We start from the raw sequence: 24111 nt of genomic DNA on the forward strand, positions 1-24111 counted from the left end.
AAAATACGCCCAAAATCTAGTGTGTGGCACTGATCTATGCACCAGCCTGATCATATATGATCATATTCTGTATTTGTTTTTTTGTTTTTATTTTATCTTTTTCTTTTTTTTCCTTCTTCTTTCTCTCCCTTCCTTTTCCCCCGGTTTCAGGTTTCTTCTGATTTGTTTAGTATATATTTTTCTGGGGTTGTTGTTACCCTGTTAGGATTTTGTTCTCTCATTCATCTATTCTCCTCTGGACAAAATGACAAGACAGAAAAAATCACCTCAAAAAAAAGAACAAGAGGCAGTACCGACTACCAGGGACCTAATCAATATGGACATTAGTAAGATGTCGGAACTAGAGATGAATGATGATTTTAAAAATACTAGCTGGACTTGAAAAAAGCATGGAAGATAGTAGAGAAATCCTTTCTGGAGAAATAAAAGAACTAAAATCTGAACAACTCAAAATCAAAAAGGCTATTAATGAGATGCAATAAAAAATGGAGACTCTAACTGCTAGGATAAATGAGGCAGAAGAGAGAATTAGTGATATAGAAGACCAAATGATGGAAAATAAAGGAGGTGAGAAAAAGAGAGATAAACAACTACTGGCTCACGAAGGCATAGTTCAAGAGATAAGTGATGCCATAAGACGAAACTGTATTAGAAAAATTGGGATCCCAGAAGAAGAAGAAAGAGAGAGAGGGGCAGAAGGTATATTGAAGCAATTATAGCAGAGAACTTCCCTAATTTAGGGAAGGAAACAGGCATCAAAATCCAGGAGGCACAGAGAGCCCCCATCAAAATCAATAAAAAGAGGTCAACATGCCGACATCTATTAGTAAAACTTATGAGTCTCAGAGACAAAGCAAAATCCTGAAAGCAGCCCAGGAGAAGAGATCTGTAACCTACAATGGTAGAAACATTAGACTGGCAACAGACCTATCCACAGAGACCTGGCAGGCCAGAAAGGACTGGCATGATATATTCAGAGCACTAAATGAGAAAAATATGCAGCCAAGAATACTATATCCAGCTAGGCTGTCCTTGAAAATAGAAGGAGAGAGAAGAAGCTTCCAGGACAAACAAAAACTAAAGGAATTTGCAAACATGAAACAAGCCCTTCAAGAAAGGTTGAAAGGGATCCTCTAAGCAAAGAGAGAGCCTAAAAGTAACAGAGACCAGAAAGGAACACAGATAATATACTGTAACATTAACCTTATAGGCAATACAATGGCATTAAATTAATAACTTTCAATAGTTACCCTGAATGTAAATGGGCTAAATGCCCCAATCAAAAGACACAGGGTATCAGACTGGATAAAAAAAAACAAGATCCATCGATATGCAGTCTGCAAGAGACTCATTTTAGACCCAAAGACAGATTGAAAGTGAAGGGGTGGAAAACCACTTCCCATGTTAATGGACACCAAAAGAAAGATGGGGTAGCAATCCTTATATCAGACAAATTAGATTTTAAACCAAAGACTATAATAAGAAATGAGGAAGGACACCAAAATCTACTTAAAGTGTCTATCCAACAAGAAGATCTAACAAATGTAAATTTCTATGCTTTAACATGGGAGCAGCCAATTATATGAGCCAATTAATAACAAAAGCAAAGAAACAGAGCGACAATAATACAATAGTAGTGGGGGACTTTAACACACCCCTCACTGAAATGGACAGATCATCTAAGAAAAAGATCAACAAGGAATTAAAGACTTTAAATGACACACTGGACCAAATGGACTTCACAGATACATTCAGAAAATTCCATCCCAAAGCAACAGAATACACATTCTTCTCTAGTGTCCATGGAACATTCTCCAGAATACATCACATCCTAGGTCATAAATCAGGTCTCAACCGGTACCAAAAGATTGGGATCATTCCCTACATATTTTCAGACCACAGTGCTTTGAAACTAGAACTCAATTACAAGAGGAAAGTTGGAAAGAACTCAAATAAATGGAGGCTAAAGAGCATCCTACTAAAGAATGAATGTGTCAACCAGGAAATTAAAGAAGAATTTAAAAAATTCAAGGAAACAAATGAAAATGAAAACACAACTGTTGAAAATCTTTGGTATAAAACAAAGGCAGTCCCAAGAGGAAAATATATACCAATACAAGCCTTTCTCAAGAAACAAGAAAGGTCTCAAATACACAACCTAAAACTACGTCTAAAGGAGTTGAAGAAAGAACAGCAAATAAAGCCTAAACCCAGCAGGAGAAGAGAAATAATAAAGATCAGAGCAGAAATCAATGAAATAGAAACCAAAGAACAGTAGAACACATCAACAAAACTCGAAGCTGGATCTTTGAAAGAATTAACAAGATTGATAAACCCCTGGCCAGACTTATCAAAAAGAAAACAGAAATGACCCAAATAAATAAAATCATGAATGGAAGAGGAGAGATCACAATCAACACCAAAGAAATACAAACAATTATAAGAACATATTATGAGCAGTTATATGCCAGCAAATTAGATAATCTGGAAGAAATGGATGCATTCCTAGAGATGTATCAACTACCAAAACTGAACCAGGAAGAAATAGAAAACCTGAACAGACCTATAACCACTAAGGAAATTGAAACAGTAATCAAAAATCTCCCAAAAAACAAGAGCCCAGGGCCAGATGGCTTCCCAGGGGAATTCTACCAAACATTTAAAGAAGAATTAATACCTATTCTATTGAAATTGTTCCAAAAAATACAAATGCAAGGAAAACTTCCAAATTCATTTTATGAGGCCAGCATTACCTTGATCCCAAAACCAGACAAAGACCCCAGCGAAAGGAGAATTACAGACCAATATCCTTGACGAACATGGATGCAAAACTTCTCACCAAAATACTAGTCATTTGGATCTAACAGTACATTAAAAGGATTATTCACCACGACCATGTGGGATTTATCCCTGGGCTGCAAGGTTGGTTCAACATCCACAAATCAATCAATGTGATACAATACATTAATAAAAGAAAGAACAAGTACCATATGATCCTCTCAATAGATGCAGAAAAAGCATTTGACAAAGTACAGTATCCTTTCTTGATCAAAACTCTTCAGAGTATAGGGATAGAGAGTACATACCTCAATATCATGAAAGCCATCTATAAAACACCCACAGCAAATATCATTCTCAATGGGGAAAAACTGAGAGCCTTCCCCCTAAGGTCAGGAACATGACAGGGATTTCCACTATCATCACTGCTATTCAACATAGTAGTAGAAGTCCTAGCCACAGCAATCAGAAAACAAAAAGAAATAAAAGGCATCCGAATTGTCAAATAAGAAGTCCAATTCTCACTCTTTGCAGATGATATGATACTGTATCTGGAAAACCCAAAAGACTCCACCCCAAAACTGCTAGAACTCATACAGGAATTCAGTAAAGTGGCAGGATATAAAATCAATGCACAGAAATCAGTGGCATTCCTATACACCAACAACAAGACAGAAGAAAGAGAAATTAAGGAGTGGATCCCATTTACAATTGCACACAAAACCGTAAGATACCCAGGAATAAATCTAACCAAAGAGGCAAAGAATCTGTACTCAGAAAACTATACAATACTCATGAAAGAAATTGAGGAAGACACAAAGAAATGGAAAACCTTTCCATGCTCATGGACTGGAAGGACAAATACTGTGAAGATGTCAGTGCCACCTAGAGCAATCTATACAGTTAATGCAATCCCTATCAAAATACCATCCACTTTTTTCAAAGTAATGGAACAAATAATCCTAAAATTTGTATGGAACAAGAAAAGACCCTGGATAGCCAGAGGAATGTTGAAAAAGAAAAGCAAGGCTGGTGGCATCACAGTTCCGGACTTCAAGCTCTACTACAAAGCTGTAATCATCAAGACAGTATGGTACTGGCACAAATACAGACACATAGATCATGGAACAGAATAGAGAGCCCAGAAATGGACCCTCAACTCTATGGTCAGCTAGTCTTCGACAAAGCAGGACAGACTGTCCAATGGAAAAAAGAGAATCTCTTCAACAAATGGTGCTGGGAAAATTGGACAGCCACATGCAGAAGAATGAAACTGGATCATTTCCTTACACCACACACAAAAATAGACTCAAAATGGTTGAAAGACCTAAATGTGAGACAGGATTCCATCAAAATCCTAAATGAGAACACAGGCAGCAACCTCTTTGACCTCAGCCGCAGCAACTTCTTCCTAGAAACATTGCCGAAGGCAAGGGAAGCAAGGGCAAAAATGAACTATTGGGACCTCATCAAGATAAAAAGTTTTTGCACAGCAAAAGAAACAGTCAACAAAACCAAAAGACAACCAACAGAATGGGAGAAGATATTTTCAAATGATATATCAGATAAAGGGCTAGTGTCAAAAATCTTTAAAGAACTTATCAAACTCAACACCCAAAGAACAAATGATCCAATTAAGATATGTGCAGAAGACATGAACAGACATTTATCCAAAGAAAACATCTACATGGCCAATAGACACATGAAAAAAAGCTCAACATCACTCAGCATCAGGGAAATCCAAATCCAATGAGATACCACCTCACACCAGTCAGATTGGCTAAAATTAACAAGTCAGGAAATGACAGATGTTGGCCAGGATGCAGAGAATGCAGAACCCTCCTACACTGTTGGTGGGAATGCAAGCTGGTGCAGCCACTCTAGAAAACAGTATGGAGGTTCCTCAAAATTTGAAAATAGAGCTACCATACAACCCAGCATTTGCACTACTGGTTGTCTACCCAAAAGATACAAATGTAGTGATCTGAAGGGTATGTGCACCCTGATGTTTATAGCAGCAATGTCCACAACAGCCAAACTATGGAAAGAGCCAAGATGTCCATCGACAGATGAATGGATAAAGAAGAAGTAGTATATATATTCAATGGAATATTATGCAGCCATCAAAAGGAATGAAATCTTGCCATTTGCAACAACGTGGATGGAATTGGAAGGTATTATGCTGAGCGAAATAAGTCAATCAGAGAAAGACATGTATCATATGATCTTACTGATATGACAAATTCTTAATCTCAGGAACCAAACTGAATGTTGTTGCTGTGGTGGGGGGTGGGAGGGATGGGGGGGCTGGGTGATAGACATTGGGGAGGGTATGTGCTATGGTGAGCACTGTAAATAGTGTAAGACTGTTGAATCACAGACCTGTACCTCTGAAACAAATAATACATTATATATTTAAAAAAAAAGGAAGATGATATTAGGAAGGGAAAAATGAAGGGGGGGAATTGGAGGGGGAGACGAACCGTGAGAGACTACGGACTCTCAGAAACAAACTGAGAGTTTTAGACGTAGGGGGTTGGGGGGATGGGTTAGCCCGGTGATGGGTATTAAAGAGGGCACGTACTGAATGGAGCACTGGGTGTTATATGCAAACAATGAATCATAGAACACTACATCAAAAACTAATGAAGTAATGTATGATGATTAATATAACATAATAAAAAAATAGCATAGAATATTGCTTGTTGTGGGAAGTTTCATTCAGATCTAATATATCTTTGATATTTGTAATTTAAGTCCTATTTATGAGCATTTAGATTAATCAAACTGGAAAAGCTTATGCTCTACCTTTTGCTTAGTCTTAATTGTTTACTTATAAGTTTAGTAAGGGAAAAAAATCTCTATGGTTTACCTAACAACAGAAACACAATTATTTTTAAGACAAGTTTATTATGAATAATCTTAAATAGTATTTATAAGAACAAGAATTTTGAATGGAAAAAAGAACTTGGGTAGTTATTTTATAATGTTTCAGGCTTGTTACATCTACCTGAATCCCTTTACAAATTAGAATGTGATATAATAACCTATCACTTGAAATTTTATGTAAGTGTCCTTAGGGAATGATGATCCTAGTTCTCACTCTTTTGAGTAGAACAACCTTAACTTTTCCCTATAACAATTACATTTATTATAAATTCACTGAAAATATTTCCACAAAGATTTTTTACTCCGCAGATTCTCAATACAAGAAATATATACAAAAAAAACCCAGAATTAAAATAGAATAACCCATAGAAGGCCTAATGCCACAGTTGAAAAGAATCATTCAGTTGGATAAGGCAGCATTACTGCATCCAATATAGCTGTTAAAACACTTGTTTCATCTTCAGAAAAAGATGTTAAAATCCATGAGCTTAAAGTTATGAAAATATTTCTAATTCAAAATACAATAAAAATACTTTAAGTAAAGAGAACTATATAGATAGTGCTATAGATTTTTAAAAAAATCCTTTTCATAGCTGCATTTTTTTGATATTATACATTTACCATATCATAAAGAAACAAATTCATGAAAATCATATAAAGCATGAATGGAATGGAGTCAGACATACATACAGATTTGAGTGTGAAACATATGATCTCAACTGTCTATGAACTGAGTCCTAGATAAAGAAATATCCTGTTTTAAAACCAAGAGAAATGAATCACTATGAATTAAATAATTAATATAAATTTACTTGGGAAAACCACTAAGGTTTTTAAAAGAAAATGAGGAATATAGCTAAGATATCCACTAATTTTTTAAGTGATCAAGGAGAAAGACTTTTTATTTGCTCTCCAAATGGCCATTCGATGAACCATAAGCAGGATAGTAAAAAAAAAAAAAAAAGTGTCTGATAGTTGGACTCCAAATTATTCTTTTGAATGCATTTCTCAAAGAAAAATAAAATATTGTGTAAAAAATACTTAATGTTAATCATTTAGCCACAATTTTTTACTATATATACATATATATAGTAATATATATATCAGGCAAATGTTTCTTTTTTTTGAGACAATGTACTATTTTTTTAAAGATTTTATTTATTTATTTGAGATAGAGAGCATGAGAGGGAAGAGGGTCAGAGGGAGAAGCAGACTCCCTGCTGAGCAGGGAGCCCGATGTGGGACTCGATCCCAGGACTCCAGGATCATGACCTGAGCCGAAGGCAGTCGCTTAACCAACTGAGCCACCCAGGCGCCCGACAATGTACCATTTTATTCCTTATAAAATATATTTCATATTGTTGCTGTAAAAATATTACATTTCACATTTTTAAAAGTTTTCTTAACAGTAAAAATAATACTTGGAAGACAGCTTGGGGAAAAGGCACCAATAAGACAAATTCACAGATGGGATTTATCTCCCTCTTCTCTTTTTTTTTTTTTTTTTTTTTTTGGCCCCTGGTAAGGTCAGAACCTGGGAGGACCAGAAAGTAACAGGACAGATTTCTTTTCCACATCCAAATTAATAATATCCTCCAAGGAGTCAAGCTATAGTCTTACTACCACAACATGGATATCATGCAAGACACTCTCTGAAACTACAAAATTGCTTTCACAACCATCGTAAAAGCCACATAATTCAATCCAAGCTATTTTCCTTGCTAGTCAGTCCATGAACTTTGCCCCTGTGATCTCACTTGACCAAGATTATATATTCTGCAATAAGAGCTAGATGATCCTTAGCTATCTTTAATAAGTTTTATTTTATCAGGAGCAGTGCCATAGTTAAAAAAAGTTTTAGAAACTTTTAGTTATGTTTCAATATTCATTTTCAAAATTCAGCAATATATGGAAGTACAAAATTGATCTTAAAAATAATACAGTTTAATGTATGGAATTTTTAATTAAAATTGATTTTTTACCTTATTTAATTATTCGAATTGGTCTCTTCATAGCATGTATGGTATGCTCAGAAAAGAGGAATAGAATTTAAACAAATGAGTCCATTTTGCCTGTTCAGTTGCATAATTCAATTTATATTTACAGTGGGATTCTCTACTTATTTTTCTCAGCCTACTAAATCCCAACACATAACCACCATTAAGCTCAGACTCATTCCTGTAAGGATGAAAGGTTAAATATGCACTGACACAACACACAGCTCAGTTTTTTAGGGCTGGCAGTGCAGCCTTTAAAGGCAGCAAAAGATGTCTGGTACTTTTGGCCAATTTACAAACTTTTGTTTCCAAGTTGACAATCTGGCATAATGAATACATATAGAAAAAAATATCACTTATGCCTCACACTGAAAGCAAAGTATTTATGTTACATTTTAATAGTAACTTTTCAAAGTTTTATAAAATAATAGTAGCTCCAGAGTTATTGACATTGTAATACTATAGACATCTTAAATGTTTGGATTTGTCTATAATATTTTTTTTGCTTTAAGCTGTCAACAGTAATAATATGTTTTTTTCCCAGCTTGTAGAACAGAAAACAGTACAAATCCGAACTCTAAAAGTGGGAAGAACTGTTGATACATCAGTGTGGGGACAATTTATGCTATGCTTTCACACACATTTCCTAAACTGGCCCAACATAATGGTGCACAATACAAAGTAGACTCAGAATATGGGGTTCAAATTAAGGAGCCTCAAGAGTATGTTTGGGAAGAAAAAGCTAGATATTATTTTCCAAGCTCAATTGATTAATTCAATTCATAAATGTTTACTTCATGCAGTCTAGATACATTTTAAAAAGTAAATATGCAAAATTTAACCTATTGAAGAAACTGAGATGAGAAGGAATATTTCTGGGATGTGATTTGGTTAGGACAGTGTAGGAGATAGATTATGATATAAGATACAGTTACCCAGGAGTAGCCTAAGAAGAGAAAGATAAAAGGACATAGAGATCTGGAACCTTGGATTGCCATGGAAGCAGGCAGCTTCATAGTTTTGTCCACTTTTTGCCTTCTCTGTCACTGACTAAAGGGATCAAATTTGTGGTCATTCCATTGAATTCAGCATCTAATGTGTATATGGCAGAGATACCCACCCCCTAAGCAGGGCTGTGTCATAGAAAAAGTCAAAGATAAATCCACTAGCTCTTGTTAAAATATCTTTGGCTTGATAATAAGATACACTAAAGTGGCCTATTTTATTATTTTGTATTTCACTTAAAGGTGGTTATTTATGTTTTGTTTATTTCACCCATTGCATCTTTGTAATAATATCTATAGATCATATGGTTCTGAAGTTTAAATTCATAAAAATATACCTGTTATGTAATTATTTTGGCAAATCAAATTTGTTGATCAAATGAAAATAATTTTTTTAGATTTCTATTACTGATATTTTGTAAATAATGCAAAAATGGCTTTTATTCAGTCTTATTTTTCCAAATAAAGAATTTAAATGTTTTAAAACACTGTTTCCTCATTGACTTTTTTTTTTTACGTTCACTTTGTTTTCCAATTTTAAAGCATATTTTCAATTTGGATATAGACACAATAAATATTGCACAGTCTGTTATTTGACAGGAAAGAAAAATAAATGATATTATATCTTTGAATACAGAATGTGTGTCCCTTGCTTCAAATGAAAATAGGACATTTATTATCATAAAATATCATGGCATGAAAGGATTTCCTGGCTACAGTGCTCAGTGGGAATATACTATCTAAAAATGTATTAATCTTTTGAGATGTGAACACCTGCACTTTTGTATTTTTTCTTTAAAATATGCATTACACTTTTACTATGTACCACCTTGATTATCTTTAAAAAAATATTAACAGCTTGCATCCACATACCAATGCCCAGTTACAAATTCCAAATGTTTTGTCACATTTCTTGTGAACAGTGCCATCTGCCAGAGGTGGCATTTCATGGCTATTTACTCTGACTCCCTCCAAGAATTCATCTGCCACTATCTAATGCTGCCTGAATAAAGGGGATTAAGACTCTGATACAACAGAGACTATTGATAATTTGGTATAATTGGGAAGAAATGAAGATAAATGAGGTTGAGGATGGAGAGGCAATTAGTTGAGCCATCTGTACAGCTGTGTTCTCAGCCTATCTCCCCTGGCCTTTTCTTCAGTGAGGTATGTGCAAATTAACCATAATGACAAATACACACTTCCCAAAGCTCTTGTACTTTCTAAAACTTGAGAATTCAGTTTTCACTTCTGATAACTGAGTTAGTTGTTTGGTAAAGTTGTTTTAACATGGTCTTTTAATGTCCACATCACACAGGACTACTGAACATGCTATACTTTAGGAATAATCCACCCTACACCCTCCCTATTTCCTTGTTTTCAGTTGATATCAGGCTACTGTTTACAATGTCAGTTACACTGAGGATTTAAAGCCTATTTTTCCTTAATTGTGGTCCAGTGTTTAGGACAGAATGGCAATGTTTTCTTTTTTACATGATTAGAAGCCAAGAATCAAAGAAAAGAAACTTCTCTTTTAATTTTAGGAATATAGTCTGCAAATAGCATTTGTTTTGAGAGTTTTCAATGAAAAGGTAGGGTCTGCTTTACAAACCAGCTCTAATGGATCTTTAGAGACTGGCAAAACCTATATTTTCACGGATGAAATTTACATATTCATATTAAGGTCATTATTATTATGCTTCCTAAAAGAAAATGACAACTCTGTAAAAAATTAACCACAAAAATGTTTAGGCACTGATTAACTTAATTCTAAGATCCCTTTTCCTAAGCACAGAAATGGCTATACCAGGTATTTAGTTAAGACGCTATCATAGGAAATAAATATTTTTATGTCTGGTATTTTGATTGATAGTTTTTCCTCTATTTTGTCATTGAAATTATTCTTATTATTTCTTGTGTTTAATAAAAATTCATATCACTGTGTGCCTCTCTATTGTTAGTCCTTGTGAGAAAACAATAAATCTGTACTAATAGATTAAAAAAAAAGATTTAGAATATGTAACTGTACTAATAGAGTGTAGAGTGATGGATTTCTCCCCATATTACAAAAAAGGATGTATCAAGAAAATAAACACTTCCTCAATTTTGATTTGTTTCACTCACATAAGAAACTAGCCTAAAATTATTTATGTCAAAACAGTATACAAATTATAAATGCTTATCAACTCAGGCACACGTGTTTAGTAGGATAACTCTTTACAGTTATGTCCTTATTTCTTGAATATTACCAAATTAACCTTTTGATGGTTTCTAGCCATTAGCCAAATGTTGTTATTTAAATAAATAAAATTAATAATTAAATTCCTCAATCACACTAGCCACATTTCAAGTGTTATATTATTCACATGTGAATAGTGGTTATCATATTGGACAGCATGGAAAATCATTTTCATCATTACAGAAAGTTCTGTTGGTCACTGCTGGTCTATATTTCAGACTTACTATCTCCCCATTAACACAAGTTAGTGAGATTGAACTGTGGGCAAAACTATGAATTCAAGAATAAATAAATCAAATACTGAATCTTCAATTTACAAAAGAGTTAAGAGGCTCAGTTGGTTTAGCATCTGATTCTTGGTTTTGGCTCAGGTCATGACCTCATGGTCATGGGATTGGGCCCTGTGATGGGCTCCACACTAGGCATAAAGTCTGCTTGTTCCTCTCCCTCTTCTCCTCCCCCCCTCAAATAAATAAATAAAATCTTTAAAAAAAGAGTTCAGAATTCCTTTAATTTCCCCAGTAGGAGAGTAAGATGCTCCATTTTAAATAGCCTCAGTTGATAAACAATTAGAAACACATTATGGTGTGTTTACAAAGCACAAATGTCTTTTTAAGACTTTAGAAAATTTTAGCAAAGGTTATTGTTTTTTTCCTTATGCTGTGCCTTTTATTACCATGATTTATTTATTCCATTACTAGAAGCCTTTCTCTTTCTCCTTCACACATTTTGCCCATCCTTCCCACAATCATTAGTTTGTTATTTTTATAGGTCTGATTCTGCTTTTTGTTTATTTGTTTATTCATTTGTTTTTTTGGTTTTTTAGATTCTACATATGAGTGAAATCATATGGTATTTGTTTTTCTCAGTATGACTTATTTCACTTAACATAATACCCTCTAGGTTCATCCATGTTGCCACAAATGGCAAGATCTCATTCTTTTTATGATTGTGTTATATTCCATTGTAATATTCCTTAGCTAAATCACTGCCATTTTATCCACAATTCCCCTCAAATGAATCCATTAACCAACATATGCAGTGTGACAATGACAAGCCATCAGAAAGAAGTCTTAGGTTATAAATTCTGTAAGGCGATGACTGTGATATCAAAAGAATAATATGCTACAATTTCTAAGGACTGTTTTAGAAATTAATAATCTGCCTAGCAGCTCTGAAAATATTAAATGTATTAGTACACGAGTTCATCATACTATTTAATGTATGCAGTAATATAATTCTAAAGAAAATCAGAGCAGATTACTATTTTCATCAGAATTTTTTTAATTGAGATGTATCTTTTAAAAGAATTTACTGCACATTTTAAGTTTTTAATGGGCTTGATGTTCTGGGTTTATAATAGAATTCAGAGACTAAGATACAATATATATAATGTTGATTTATAGGCAGTTTTTCTATAAATATGTTATTACATAATTTTTATATAAGTTGTTTCTAAAAATAAATATTTCTTTTCAAATAAGCAGTGTGAAAAGGCAAGAAGTTAAACGCAAAATCTGGGGGAGTATTTACCTTTGGTGGGGAAGCAGAAGTATAGGGAAATGGACAGGCACATAAATAGATGCAAGTTTTTGATAATGTTTTAGTTCTTGAGTTGCATGGTGGGTTCACTGACAATTATATTATTATAATTTATAATTTACATATATATTACATATTTTTTATAGTTGAAATAATTTAAAAATAAAATAAGGGGAAAAATGCACACAATAACCTTTGGATACCCCATTTGTTTCTAAGAAGCAAATTATTTAACAGTAGGTTGTGTTACATGGGTGGGTAGGGCGAGACTTCATTTAAGCCAATACTGATGATATAGGAGTAAATGATGTGTCCAGATTCCCAGAGTGTACAAAAGTAGTTTGGAACTGTTATTTCTTTATGAGATAGAAATCTTGTATTTTCAAATAAAACAAACCAAAATCCAGAAAAGTAGCTGATTTGTAATTTGTGCAATGTCGTTCCTAAGCCAGAAAAGATAAACACTGGATACCCAAAATATTTCTATCCACAATGATGTTATTTATCCTTAATAAGCTCAAATCAAGACTGAGCAGTCTTGATTTATATTGACCATCACTATAGTCTTGATTTATACTGAACATCATTCTAGTCTGCTCTTTTGGCCATTCAGCTATAAAAGATGTAAACAACCATACAGGGGCACCTGGGTGGCTCACTCTGTTAAGTACTGGGCTTTGGCTCAGGTCATGATCTATGGATTGTGGGACTGAGGCCCACAACTGGCTCCATGCTCAGGGAGGAGTCTGCTTGAAAATACTCTCCATCTGCCCCTTTCTCCACTCACACACACTCTCACTCAAATAAATAATTAAATCTTAAAAAAAAAAAAAACAACAACCATATATATACACCAGTAAAAATCAGTTCAAGATGGAATAAGCTCAATGGTGAAGCCTTTACAACCTTCTTTTCTGGTAGAACACTTGGACATTTACAGTGAACTGTGACTTTCAAAGTAGTCAGATGAGAGATTGTGGCTAGGTAGGGACAAGTGATTTCTTTTTTGAGAGTCTGTAAAGTTGACTTTCAAACAACAGTAATAAATGATGCCCTCTGAATGCACATGTAAAGATGAACGTATGATGAATTTTGGCTGTCCCTGAGAGTGCAAAGAAAAGAGAAGGTTGCAAGATGCCTTTACACTTCTGGGAAATTATGCAAGGAAAAAATTATCCAAAGATTCTTCCTCTATAACACTTTTGGTGTCAATGTTAAATAAGCTAAAACTAGTTAAATTGATATTACTAAGTTAATGCATTTTTATCTAGTACAATGCATGGATTTTAACAAACATGCTAATGTGGAATATAGCTGATCTTAATTGAATTAGAAGCTATCACATATATACAATTAAGATCACTGAGAATTGTAGTGCTAGAAAAGAATTACATTTATTTCTAGCTTTATCCAGTCCATTATATACTCATATAGCATATATGAGATAGTTTTTTGTCACTGTACTAAATAAAATTTAATTATGTGACTAAAAATTAAACATTCAATGCAAGTGAATATCTATTAAGCATTTGGATTGTGAGGCTGTTACTATTGACATCTTTAATATATATATTTTTGAAAACACCTTATTCCTATTTATTTCTGTTACCAGTAATTCTGTCTGCACCAAATGGCTGGCTAGATAGCACTCACTCCACAGAAAAGAGAACTTAGCCACAATAAGAGGTGCATGAAAATATGCTGGTTAGTTTGGTCATCATAACAATGTCCATACCCTACTCCTTCATGTCATAGATAAGAAGAGAAGCAAATTCTAATTTGTACTTATAGTAGCAGTATATTTTAGCTGAAAATTCTTAAATTATCTTTTTTCCCCTACATGCTCAGCTCTCCAAGGTTGGCTTCCCCCATTGCACACTCAGGAGTTTACAGCATTACCGAGGTGTTATCATCAACTAAATGATCATTTTTAATTATTTTTTGTTTTTTTGTCTTTTTTTCTTGTTTTCTTTTTTATTTAAATTCAATTAGTCAACATATAGTACATCATTAGTTTCAGATGTAGTGTTCAATAATTCATCAGTTGCGTATAACAACCTGTGCTCATCACAGCATGTTAAATGATCATTTTTTAGATGGACAAAACTGATATTCACACAGATGAGAATGAATGTCATGCTCTCACTTAGTGGCTGAACTGCTAAAACCTGTTTCTATTCTTCAGTCAAAAAAATAGGTAGAGATTTGTGTCCACACTAGGGCACAGGGCCAGGATAGGGATCAAACTCCAATTGGAAACTAGGGTAGATTTTACAGGGTATATGAAGGAGACACCTCTCCTCTGAGAGAAAAACAATCTCCATTCTTAAAATAAGTAAATAATCACCCTTCACATTTGATTTTCACAGCATGAAATCATGAGATAAGGATATAAAACTGCTTTGAAACAAAAATTTCCATATAATCTGTATAAATATATTATTGCAATTATACAGAAAATCTTGCTAACCCCTTTTCCTCCCACACATATTTTGCTGAATTAACTTAAAAATTAAGAAAAAGATGGTCACAAGGCCTAATTCACTCAAATGAATTATCTGTATACATTATTCAAGCTTATTAAATAATCATCACACATACTGGGAGCTTACAATAAAAATGCCTAAATGCCTAACATTTGTAAAGCACTTTTAACTTTTGAAAGCACTTTTGAACCATTATTTCATTTTATCTTCACAACAGTTCTATGAGTATCTCCAGGGAAAAGACTGTATCTTATTGTCCTTAATATCAGTACCACAGAGTAGGCAATCAATAAATGTTTATTGAATGAATATATGAATTAAAGGAAAGAAGAATAGATGGATTGGGTGGATCTATACATGAGTAAAAATAACAATTCTGTTATTATCTTTAGGGTATTTTTGGCAATATATCTATAATGTCTTTCAAAATCTATATTTGTACTGCTGTCTTAGGTGACTAAAAATATAATCTCACACTTATGCTTCCTCGGTATTAGAGTTTTAAGGTTTTTTTCTTTCTGACTTACATTGCATTCTTATCTTTAGGAATTTCCTAATTCAGTATAGTTTGTATAACTAATTCAACTAAGCATGATGAGATTCCCTGAGTATTTCCACAATTAGGTGGAAAAAATGTAGATATGTTTAAGCTTATTCTTGTATATTTTTTAATTGCTTATTTTACTGACCATTCTAATCTGGCATTTCTGGATTTTATTTTATTTGAGCCTCTTTTCTATTTGCTATCATGACTTTTTACAGATTTCCAATGACTCCATTCCAACCATTACTTGACTTTTGCTTTTGGGATATCTAGGCCCCCACTGATTTAGTTTATGTTTTCCAATTTCTTTTAGCTTTATATCTACTAACCAACACCCACCACTGCCCTCTTTCATTTATCCTGACACATGTTATCAAAATGATTAGCAAAATATCAAAATATCTTATACTCAAAAGGGAGAGTTAAGATGGCAGAGTAGGAGGAGGACCCTATCCTTTGCCTCATCCCTTGAACACAGCTAGGTAAATATTAAGTCACTCTGAACATCCAATAAATCGATCTGAGGACTGACAGAATGAACTGCACAACTAGAGGGAGAGAAGAGATCACATCGTGGAAGATAGTAGGTGTGGAGACATGATTTGGGGGAGAAAAGGATCTCAGGTGCTGCAGAGGGGAGGAAGTCCTGGTCACAGAAAGAGACAAGAGATAAAAAGAGACAGAGAAAGGGAGAGAGACAGTAGTACACAGGGGATCGCACAGGGAAAACATTTCACCAAAACCATTGACTGGGAAAACGGGAGGGGCTGATTATCGTGAGTTTTTAAAACCAGTGGACCACAAAAACTGCAGTTTTAGAAGTCTGCACCATGGCTGGTAGTGAGCCTGATGGGCACTGCAATGATGCTCCTGTGGAGGATAGCAGAGTCCCAGGAGCAGATGGTGCCATTAGAGACTCCCCTGGGATGCACTGGGAAAGATAGTCCCCTCTTCTTGGAGTGCATCTGGGAAAGGTGGTATTGCTTCTCAGAGGACAAAAGAGCTGGTGGGTGCCTTTGTGCTACCACACCCCTTTAGTTTAAGGGTAGAGACACCTGCCGAGGGCAGATAACCTGGACTCAGGCCTTTTGCTGTGCTTTACTCTAAACTCACCTCCTGCACATTGGTGCAACTGCCCTTCTGGGACAAACTGGCTCCAGCCCCAGTGTGGCAAGTCCCTCCCCTAGAAGGCTAGCATGGATCCTCACTGCACCAGGTCCTTAAAGTTTGGCATTTTGGAACTCAGCCTGTGTTTATGAGATACAGCATAGGTGCACAGTGATGCCAGGTGTACAGATGGCCTGGACATAGAAAGGGTGAAGGCAGGGATCTGAGGGACACCTGGGACACATGAAGAAAGATTATTTGATCTTCTGTGAGGGCTTTCTGGACAGTGGACAGAAGCAAAAGACAAAGGAGAGGGCTGGTGCCATTTTTCTCCCCCACCCATCAGCATGGACTGACTTCAGTGAGCAGAACAGAGCCAACAGTGGAGGTCTGAGCCATTTACACCAAGCTATGCCCCACCTGTGCACTGCAGGTGCTTCTTTACTAGGGTAAGTGTGCCTGAGAACCAGAGCAGCAGGCCCCTCCCCCAGAAGAACAGCACAAACACCCTGTGCACACAAAGTAAACTGACCATAGAGCACTGCAAAGCTTCAGTTCTAATGGAAATAGGATCAGGCCTCTTTTAACAAGCAGACCAGAACACACCTATTTAAAACTTACCACACTCTGGACAAGGTCCAAACACTCTCCATGGTAGGTAAGGAGGAACCATATAGAGAAATGACCTGAAAGAAAGGGAAGTCAAAACACAGCAGCAGAGGGCACACAGCATACATCAGAGAAACTTCTTGAAGCACTGGACAGTATATGATCTCTTCTTAATAAAGCCATTACTCTCAGGAGCACAAAACATGACAGGCTTTCCTAACACACAAAAGAAGATGGAGACCTAGACAAAATGCCAAGATGGAGGAATCATACTAAAAGAAGGACCAAGAAAAGTTCATGACCAGGGATCTAATCAAAACAGATATAAGAAATATTCCTGACCCAGAATTTAAAGCAGCAATCTTAAGGTTACTAGCTGGGCTTGAGAAAAGCATAGAAGACACCAGGGAGCCCCATACTATATAAATAAAAGACCTAAAAATTAGTCAGGATGAAATAAAAAGTGCTATAACTGAAATGTGAAACTGACTGGATGTAATGACCACAAGGATGGAAGAAGCAGAGAAATGAATAACTGATATAGAAGATAAAATTATAGAAAATAATGAAACTGAAAAAAAGAGGGAAAGCAAAGTATTGGATTATGAATGTAGACTTGGGGAACTCAGGGATTCCAGAAAGCTTAAAAAAATTTAGACCATAGGAATCCCAGAAGTAGAAGAGAGGGAAAAAGAAGTAGAAGGCTTAGTTGAGCAAATTATAGCAAAAGATTTTCCTAATCTGGGGAAGGAAACAGACATCCAAATCCTGGAGGCAGAGAGAACTCCCATCAAAACTCCCATCAGAATTCACATCAAAGTCTAGAAAAGCAGGACAACACCAAGAATATCATAGTAAAATTTGCAAAATACAGAGATAAGGAAAAACTCTTAAAAGCAGCAAAAGAAAAGAAATCCCTAAATTATAAGGGAATGCAATTAAGTTACCAGTAGATCTCTCCACAGAAACTTGGCAGGCAAGAAGAAAGTGGCATGATATATTCAACACGCTGAATGGGAAAATATGCAGACAAGAATATTATATCCAAAAAGACTGCCATTCATAATAAAAGAAGAGATAAATGTTGGGGTTAATGTAGAGCATGAAATCAGCCATAATACCTGGCTTGCTAAAATGTAGCATGGAGGCTGCTGAGGGCAAGGTTTTGGAGAAAGGCATAGGCCTTTGGAATGCTGAGGCCGAGGCTTGTGCAACCACTCTATCCTTGGAATGCTGCGGGGAGTTGCCTTCCCGGAAGCTTTCTTAGCTCAAATAGCCGCCCTATGATCTAAGAGATATATGCATTGTCCCTTAGGCTATGTTTAGCAGAACTCATAGAACATGCACATTAGCATATCATATCTTTCCTGTAAACAGATCCTCCCAGTTCCAGTAAAACCCATTGTCATACATCAGGTGTTTGAGAAACAGTGATAAGGATTTGTGATTATCCTGAAGGACCAATAAAAGCGGGAACAAAGTAAAGCAAAGGGTCTTGTCTCTGAGCATTGACCCTCTTGCCTTCTCTCTTTCACAGTAAAGTTTGGAGTAATCTTTCATCCATTGGTACAGGGATTGCTGTCCATTCCTGGCAGATAAAGAGTTTCATAGACAAACAAAATCTAAATGAGTTTGTGACTACTAAACTAGCCCTGCAAGAAATATTAAAGGTAGCTCTTTGAGTGGTAAAGAAAGACCAAAAGCAACAAAAACAAGAAAGGAACAGAGAAAATCTTCAGAAACACTGACTTTACAGGTAATACAGTGGCAATAAATTCATATCTATCAATAATCACTCCAAGAGTAAATGGACTAAATGCTCCAATCAAAAGACATAGGGAATTGAACATAATAATAAAAAAGAGTATAAAAAATACTAGCAACCATATTTTCCCTTATTAATTTTTGACTGACATATCAGTCAGTTAAATTGCAATAAAAGAAGCAACTTTAGCTATTTTAAACAAGAAAAAAAAGACATAGGGTATCAGAATGGAAAACAAAACAAAACAAAACAAAACAAGAATAATCTATATGCTACAAGAGATTCATATTAAACCCAAAGATACCTACAGAATGAAAGTGAGGGAATGGAGAACAATTTATCATGTAAATGGACCTCAAAAGAAACATAAAGTACCAATACTTATATCAGACGAACTAGATTTTAAACCAAAGACTAACAAGAGATGGAGAAGGGCACTATATCAAAATAAAGGGGTCTATCCAACAAGATCTAACAATTGTAAGTGTTTATGTCCCCAACTTGGAGCACCCAAATATATAAAATAATTAATAACAAACATAAAGAAACTAATTGATAATAATACAATAATAGTAGGGGACTTTAACACCCCACTTACTTCAATGGACAGATCATCTAAAGAGAAAATCAATAAGGAAACAAAGGTTTGGAATCACATGCTTGACCAGATGGACTTAACAGCTCTATTAAGAATCCTATCCTAAAACAGCAGAATACACATTATTTTAGAGTACACATGAAACATTATCCAGAATAAATCACATACTGTGTCACAAATCAGGCCTCAACATATACAAAAGGATTAAGATCATGCCATACATATTTCCAACCACAATGCTATGAATATGAAGTCAGCCACAAGAAAAAAATTGGAAATAACCAAATACATGGAAGGTAGGGAACATCCTCCTAAAGAATGAATGGGTTGACTAGGAATTAAAGAAGAAATTTAAGAAAGACATAGAAACAAATTAAAATGAAAATACGATGGTACAAAGCCTTTGGGATGCAGCAAAAGTGGCCCTAAGAGGAAGGATATAGCAATACAGGCCTACCTCAAGAAGCAAGAAAAGTCCCAAAAATACAGCCTTACACTTAAAGGAGTTAGAAAAAGAACAACAAATGAAGCCTAAAGCCAGCAGAAGGAGGGAAACAATAAAGATTAGAGCAGAAATAAATGATATAGAAAACAAAAAACAACAGTAGAACAGATCAATGAAACTAGGAGCTGGCATTTTGAAAGAATTAATAAAATTTATTAACCCATAACCAGACTTGTCAAAAAGAACAGAGAAAGGACACAAATAAAATCACACATGAGAGAGGAGACATCACAACCAACACCACAGAAATACAAACAACTATAAGAAAATATTATGAAAAAGTATATGCCATCAAATGGGGCAATCTGGAAGAAATGGACAAATTCCTATAAATATACAAGCTACCAAATCTGAAGCAGGAACAAATAGAAAAATTGAACAGACCCATAACCAGCAAAGAAATTGAATCAGTAATCACAAATCTCCCAACAAAGTCCAGGAACAGATGGCTTCCCAGGGGAATTCTACCAAACATTTCAAGAAAAGTTAATACATATTATTCTCAAACAATTCCAAAAATAGAAATGGAAGGAAAACTTCCAAACTCATTCTACATGGCCAGCATTACTGTTATTCCAAAATCAGAAAAGACCCCACTAAAAAGGAGAAGTAGAGACCAATATCTTGGATGAACTTGAATGCAAATTTCTCAACAAAATACTAGCAAATCGAATCCAACAGTACATTAAAAGAATCATTCACCATGACCAAGTGGGATTTATTCTTGGGCTGCAAGGGTGGTTCAATATTTGCAAATCAATCAATATGATATACCACATTAATAAAAGATAGGATAAAAACCATATGATCTTCTCAATAGATGCAGAAGAAGCATTTGAAAACATACAACATCCATTCTTAATGAAAGCCCCCAAACAAGTAGGGATAGAGGGAACATATGCAACACCATAAAGACCATATACAAAAGACCCACAGCTAATATCCTTAATGGGGAAACACTGAGAGCTTCTCCTCTATGGTCAGGAACAAGACAGTCATGTCCACTCTCACCACTGTTATTTAACAAAGTACAGGAAGTCCTAGCCTCAGCAATCAGATAACAAAAAGAAGTAAAAGGCATCCAAATCAGCAAGGAAGAAGTCAAAGTTTTTCTTTCTTTCTTTCTTTCTTTCTTTCTTTCTTTCTTTCTTTCTTTCTTTCTTTCTTTCTATATAATTTCCTTCTTCCTTTCTTTCTTTCTTTTCCTTCTTTCCTCCCTTCCTTCCTTCCTTCCTTATTTATTTATTTTAGAGAGAGAGAGCACACGCAGGAGAGGATGAGGGAGAGGGAGAGAGAAACCCAAGTAGTGCTTGAGTTCCCTACTGAGTGCAGAGCCTGATGCAAGGCTCAATCTCACTACCCTGAGATCATGGCCTAAGCTGAAATCAAGAGTTGGTCACTTAACTGACTTAGCCATCCATGAGCCCTTCAAACTTAATTAATTTCAGACAACATGGTACTGTACCAAGAAATTGCTATAACTGATACATGAATTCAGCAAAGTCACAGGATACAAAATCAGTGTACAAGAATCTATTGCACTTTATACACCTATAATGAAGCAGCAGAAAGAGAGTTCAAGGAATCCATCCCATGTACAATTGCACCAAAATACATAAGATACTTGGGAATAAGCCTAACCAAAGAGGTAAAAGATCTGTACTCTAAAAACTATAGAACACTTATGAAAGAAACTGGAAAAGACCCAAAGAAAGGGAAAAACATCCCATGCTCATGGAGTGGAGGAATATTGTTAAAAAGTCTATAATACCCAGAATATTGAGAGGAAAGATGGCAGAGGAGTAGGGGATACTATTTCAACTGGTCCCTGGAATTGAGTGGGATATCTACCAGACCACTCTGAGCACCCACAAAACCAGCCTGAAATGTAAGAAGATCTGGATCTCTACAAACAGAATATCGCAGGTGGTGGGTTTTGAGGTACGAAGTGGGGAGCCCTGATTCTGCAAGCAGATATCAGAGGATAAACGGCACCAGGAGCGAGCCTGTCTGTGGGGATCCTACACCGCCGCTGAGTGACAACTTCGCACGCTGGGGACGGGGCACAGACTCGCAGAACAGTGGCGGCAGAGAAAGGACTTTAGGGCAGCCCCCAGGGCAGAAACCGGGAGCTGCAGGGTAGCACACATGACCTGGGAGCGCCTGGCGGTTTTAGAAGCACAAAAGGCAAAGATGTGCTCCGACCTGGAGGCAGGAGTGGGGGCACTGTGGAGGGGCGCACAACACAGGACGCTGCAGTTTATAACCGCACGGACAGAAACGGAGATGGTGTGGCCTGGAGAGCTCACTGAAGAACAGACTGCGGTCTCTCTGCTCTGAGGCAAAAGGTTGGAAATGGTCACTTCTGCTTGGATTTGCAGAGGAGATGTGGAAAGCCACCAGGGAAAGCCACCAGAGAACAAAAGCCCCCAAAACTGAATCCCACTGAGGGCATCCCCCACCACAGGGGGGCAGGGCAACTCCAACAAACAGGGTTGCCTGAGTAACAGTGCGGCAAGCCACTCCCACAGAAGACAGGCTGGGAAAACGAGAGGCCAGCAACTCTAAGGTCCCAAGAAAACAGGTGCATCTTGCTTAGGTTCTGGTCAATAATTTGGACTCTATACATTCCCTCAAACACCCTTCAACAGAATGACTAAGAGAAGGAACCCCCAAAAGAGAAAAGACTCAGAGATCATGACTTATGCTGCAGATTGCCAAATGGATGCAGATATAACCACGATGTCGGAGATGGAATTCAGGATAGCAATTGTGAAGACAATGGCTAGAATGGAGAAATCAATTAATGGCAACATAGAGTCTCTAAGTGCAGAAATGAAAGCTGAATTGGCAGAACTTCAAAAAGATATCAATGAGATTCAATCCAATCTAGTAATCTAACAGCTAGGGTAACTGAGGCAGAAGAACGAATAAGTGACCTGGAACACAATATAATAGATAAAAAGGGAAAAGAGGAGGCCAGGGAAAAACAACTCAGAATCCGTGAAAATAGAATCAGAGAAATAAGTGACACCATGAAGAGTTCCAATATCAGAGTAATTGGAATCCCGGAGGGAATGGAGAGAGAGAGAGAGAGAGAGAGAGGACTAGAAGATGTATTTGAGGAAATCGTAGCTGAGAAATTCCCTAACCTGGGGAATGAAACAAAACATTCACATCCTAGAGGCAGAGAGGACCCCTCCCAAGATCAAGGAAAACAGGCCAACACCCCGGCATGTATTAGTAAAACTTGCAAATCTTAGAACCAAGGAAACAATCTTAAGGGCAGTTAGGGGGAAGAGATTCCTTATATACAAAGGGAAGAACATCAGAATAACGTCAGACCTATCCACAGAGATCTGGCAAGCCAGAAAGGCCTGGCAAGGCATATTCAGGGTACTAAATGAGAAGAACATGCAGCCAAGAATACTTTATCTGGCAAGGCTTCATTTCGAATGGATGGAGAGATGCAGAGCTTCCATGACTGACAGAAATTGAAAGAATATGTGACCACTAAGCTGGCCCTGCAAGAAATATAAAGGGAGGTTCTATAAAAGGAGAAAGACCCCAAGAGTGAAATACAACAGAAATTTACAGGGACAATCTATAAAACAACGTCTTCACAGGCAACATGATGACAATTAATTCATATCATTCAATAATCACTCTCAACGTGAATGGCCTAAATGCTCCCATAAAACTACACAGGGTTGCAGATTGGATAAAAAGAGAGGCCAATCCACATGCTCCCTACAAGAGACTCATTTTGAACCTAAAGATAAATCCAGACTGAAAGTGAAGGGATGGAGATCCATCTTCCATGCCAGCGGCCCTCAAAAGAAAGCTGGGGTAGCAATTGTTATATCAGACAAATTAGATTTTAAACTAAAGTCTGTAATTAGAGACACAGAAGGTCACTATATCATTCTTAAAGGGTCTATCCAACAAGAAGATCTAACAATTGTAAATATCTATGCCCCCAACATGGGAGCAGCTATCTACATAAACCAACTGTTCACCAAAATAGTCATATTCATAACAATATGTT

The 24111-nt window shown here is 36.1% G+C and overlaps 1 protein-coding gene and 1 non-coding gene across 2 annotated transcripts in view; both read right to left on the bottom strand.

Moving 5' to 3' along the window:
• DACH2 (dachshund family transcription factor 2) overlaps nucleotides 1-24111 on the bottom strand; it is a 902406-nt gene that overhangs the window by 174680 nt on the left and 703615 nt on the right. The gene's annotated exons all lie outside the window — the stretch shown is intronic.
• Nucleotides 14287-14367, bottom strand: LOC114207591 (small nucleolar RNA SNORD55/SNORD39). Its single transcript, XR_003608888.1, has one exon. It is a non-coding gene; the product is annotated as a small nucleolar RNA SNORD55/SNORD39 (small nucleolar RNA).

This window comes from Eumetopias jubatus, unplaced genomic scaffold (assembly GCF_037043125.1).
Source record: "Eumetopias jubatus isolate StellerSeaLion01/CBP00866 unplaced genomic scaffold, mEumJub1_p1.0 scaffold_11, whole genome shotgun sequence".
Taxonomy (NCBI): Eukaryota; Metazoa; Chordata; class Mammalia; order Carnivora; family Otariidae; genus Eumetopias; species Eumetopias jubatus.